A 4,744-nucleotide genomic window follows, 5' to 3' on the forward strand; every position below is an offset into this window, starting at 1 on the left:
CAGGGATTGGGGGCAAGAGGAGAAGGGGATGACAGAGGATGAGATGGCTGGATGGCATCACTGACTCGATGGACGTGAGTCTGAGTGAACTCCGGGAGTTGGTGATGGACAGGGAGGCCTGGCGTGCTGCGATTCATGGGGTCGCAAAGAATCAGATACGACTGAGCAACTGATCTGATCTGATCTGATCATCTTTATAACAAGTAAATATATAATGGCTTCTTTATTTAAAAAATAGCATGCATAGCTAAACCCTCATCATAGTCCCTCCTTGCAAAACTTTGTAAAATCCTTTTATAAAGAAAAATATGTAGACTGTAGACATCTCAGTTCCTGCAGTTAATATCAGGCATCTTAGGCATCTGGCATGTGCATCATCTTTTGGGATAACCTGAAAATATTGCCACAATATGTCAAGTGGCATCATGGAGACTTGAATGTTAAAGAGCCAACAATGGGCTTGGGGTCTAATACCCAGGTTATTCAGGAGTCTGATAGCCAGCCAGGTTAATTTTCCTTTCTTGTTTTGCAATTCTTTTAAGGCATCTTCAGTTCTTGAGGAATGAAATGTGGGAGATGTTTTTGCTTTTGAAGCAATAAGAGGAAATAATTATTAGTGGAGCAAGTATGAATGGGGAACAAGGCTGGCACAGTGGCTCTGATGGAATGATGACATGCAACAGCTGGGAGAATATAGCACTCTTAGGAAAAGCCTAGAATTATTTGAGGGAGAACTGTTTTCAAGTTATACAGGATGGAAGACTGGGATTTTGTTACGTGTGTATAAAGTAACAGAAAATGGACTTGGTGGTGGGGGAGAGCCATACTACATAAAACATAATGACCAGTAGTATGCATTTATAGATACATACTAGAAATGGACCACATATTTGGTATCACCCCTGGGCAGTGCTGCTCTTCTTTTTCTTTCTTTCTCATCACCCTATGCTCTGCTTACTTTATGCTCTGATAAGAGCCAGGACTGATCTAAAGCCATAGAAGCCCTCTTCTGAAATCCATATACAGTGGATGCTGCAGTGTCCATCCAGATCTACTTCGCTGGGATGTATATCCATCCCTCAGCTTCCCTCTTCTGGATGAACTGGCCTTCCCAGGTGGCCCTAGTGGTAAAGAACCTGCCTGCCAATGCAGGGAATGTAAGAGATGAAGATTCGATCCTTGAGTTGGAACAATCCCCTGCGGGAGGGCATGGCAACCCACTCAAGTATTCTTGCCTGGAGAATCCCCATGGACAGAGGAGCCTGGCAGACTACAGTCCATGGGGTCATAAAGAGTTGGACATGACTGAGCAACTTGGCACATGGATGAACAGGAGTCATCTCCCTGGGGAAGTATTCATCTTCCCATGCCAGCAACTAATACATGACTGGCATAGTGGTGCCAAATACCAGGCCCCTTACCTCAAGATCGGTAGGACTTCCCAGGCCATCCAATGGATAAGACTCCCTGCTCCCAATGCAGGGAGCCTAGGGTTCGATCCCTGGTTGGGAAACCAAGATCCCACATTCTGCAACTAAACTTGTGTATCACAAAAAAGACCCAGCATAGCCAAAAATAAAAATCCTATTGTGGAGGGGGTGGAGGGGGCGTGATTCATCCTCAGCACTGCGAATAGGGTCACTCTGAAGATAGTCTCCAGCTGGGACCCTATGCTCCCTTTGTTCTTGCCTTCTGTTCTTTCTTGCTTTGTACTCCTTCTCCTAAGAGCACTTTCCCACTAAAGTCACTTAAGCAAGAATCCCCACCACACTCTGCTTCTGGGAAACCCATCTTAAGACACCATAGAACATGGAACACAGCAGGAAGAGGACGGATTCTGGGCAGGGTCTGGAAAGGACAGGGAAGAAGCAGGAAAAATCATGAAGCTTGTAAGTGGCAGGTGGCGGTGGTATAGTTGTTAAGTCAGTCCAACTCTTTGTAACTCCATGGACTGTAGCCCGCCAGGCTCCTCTGTCCACGGGATTCTCCAGGCAAGAATACTGGAGTGGGTTGCCATGTCCTCCACCAGGGGATCTTCCCAACCCAGGGACTGAACTCAGGCCTCCTGCATTTAATGTGATTTCTTGCATTGCAGGCAGATTCTTTACCAACTGAACCATCAGGAAAGCCTGTAAGTGGCAGGAGATAAGGGAGTGTTAGAGCCCAGATAGGGGTAAGGAGGGGTGGTGTTAGGGCTGAAAGACAGTGGCTGCAGCGAGTGGAGAAGGAAGATGCATAGGAAGCCAGCAGCGAGAGGCTCTGTGTTGGCAAAGCTATTTCCTCTGTGACCAACCGGGGCCTCCTCTGGGGACACACCCTGCCCAGAGACTGCTAAGTGTTGTGCTCTTAGCTCCCAGCAGAAGCAGAGATTTCAAGGACTATTCCTGCTTGAACTTGCCCATTCTGTCATGGTAAGAGGAGGTCTCCAGCTGATCCATTTGTTAATCCCCTGGATTAAGCTCACATAAAGAGTGAAAACACCACTAGGGGAGAATTCCTACAGCTTCCTGCTGGCAAACAAGATTTGCCTGCAGCTAATGGGCATGCCCAGCTCCTCTGACAGCTACTATAAACCCTGGGTAGGGTTTGAGAGAAAAGGAGGGTGGGGGCAGCAAAAAGAGAAGGGGAAAAGACCAGGAGAGGGAATGAAAAGGAGAAAGACATGGGAGCGGGGGAGGGGTCTCTCCCTTCTACAGCAGCCTCTGGAATGCGTTCTCTGCACCCAAGACGGAAGGAGACTGTTGTCTTGATCTTTTAGCACCATTGGCAGCAAACAGAAAGGAAACACTAAGCCCTTTTGATACTATTTTGAGCAGAAGCAGTTTGAGGAAGAAAGAGATGTCTTCACTACTTGGGTTATTTACTACTTGATTATTTTACTACTTTACTACTTGATTATTCTCCATGCCCTTGAGATATAAACACACAAACAAACAACAACAACAAAAAAAAACTATGGGGAAAAGTAATCACATTTCTTAAACTTGAGTTAAAACTAATCAAGAGTCATCCATGGTTTTGGGATACATTAGTGTATCTCCCCATGAGCTTCTGAAAAAGAGTCTCAAACCTAAGACTGAAATGCTGAAGGGAGGTTTGCATTAAGTGCCTTACTGTTTGGAGGTGAGAGAAATTGAACTTTGGAAACTACTGGGGCTGTACTATGCTTTATTGAAAGTTCAAACCTGGTCAGATGCATGAGGTGGTTAAGATTCATTTAACAACTATTTCTTGAGCATTTCCTATGAATCAGCTCTTGCGCTGGGTGCTGGCAATATGGAGGGATATGAGCCCATCCCCAAAAGTTAGAAGCCACCGATCTAGACCAAACTTCATTTTCTAGACACAGAAAGGTTACCCAAATAATTGTGACTTTGGGAAGGACTTTGCCAAACTGAGACTTTAATCAAGGACATCTACCTCTTCCCAAGTTATAATCAGACCAGTCTCACTTGCTGGTCTTTTCTTCCCTGCTTGTATGAAGGGATGTGAATATGGGCTCTCAAGTCAGCCTGGCTCTAACACTATTTGCTTGAGCTTGCATAGTGTATTTGTTTCTTTAATCCTAGGTTACCAAATCTTTTTCTTTTTTTTGAAGAATTTCCATTTTCTTTTTTATTGAAGTACAGTTGATTTCTAATATTATATTAGTTTCAGGTCTACAGTGTAGTGGTTTGGTATTTTTGCAGATTATACTCCATTATAGGTTATTGCAAAGATAATGGCTACAATTTCCTTTACTGTATCCTTTTTCCTTATCTATTTTACACATAGTTTATGTCTGTTAACTCTATACACCTACTTTCCTCTTCACTGGCTCCACTTTCCTTTGGTAACCACACATTTATTTTCTGTTTCTGTTTTGCCTATGCATTCATTTGTATTATTTTTTTTAGATTCCACATATGAGTGATATCATATTTGTCTTTCTCTGATTTATGTCACTTAGTATGATAACGTCCAGGTCCATTCATATTGCTGCAAACGGAAGAATTTCATTCCTTTTTAAGGCTGAGTAATGTGTGTGTGTCTCCACACCTTCTTAATCCAATCATCTGTTGATGGGCACTTCAGTTTGCTTCCATGTCTTGGCTGTTGTAAATAGTGCTGCTATGAACACCAGGGCACATGAATTTTTTTGAATTAGAGCTTTCATTTTTTTCCAGATACATATACAGTAGTGGAATTGCTGGATCATGTGATAGTCCTATTTTTAGTTTTTGGGGGACCCTCCACACTGTTCTGGAGAAGGCAATGGCACCCCACTCCAGTACTCTTGCCTGGAAAATCCCATGGACGGAGGAGCCTGGTGGGCTGCAGTCCATGGGGTCGCTAAGAGTCAGACATGACTGAGCGACTTCACTTTCATGCATTGGAGAAGGAAATGGCAACCCACTCCAGTGTTCTTGCCTGGAGAATCCCAGGGATGGCTGAGCCTGGCGGGCTGCCGTCTATGGGGTCGCACAGAGTCGGACACGACTGAGGAGACTTAGCAGCAGCAGCAGCAGCCACACTGTTCTCCATAGTGGCTGTATCAATTTACATGCCCACCAACAGTGTAAGAGGGTCTCCTTTTCTCCACATCCCCTCCAACATTTGTTATTTGTAGACTTTTTGGTGACAGCCATTCTGACAAAAATGAGGTAATACCTCATTGTAGTTTCAATTTCCATTTCTTTAATAATGAGCAACGTTGAGTGTATTTCATGTGTGTGTTAGCCATCTGTATGTCTTTTTTGGCAAA

This window comes from Bison bison, unplaced genomic scaffold (assembly GCF_000754665.1).
Source record: "Bison bison bison isolate TAMUID 2011002044 unplaced genomic scaffold, Bison_UMD1.0 scf7180017864489, whole genome shotgun sequence".
Taxonomy (NCBI): domain Eukaryota; kingdom Metazoa; phylum Chordata; class Mammalia; order Artiodactyla; family Bovidae; genus Bison; species Bison bison.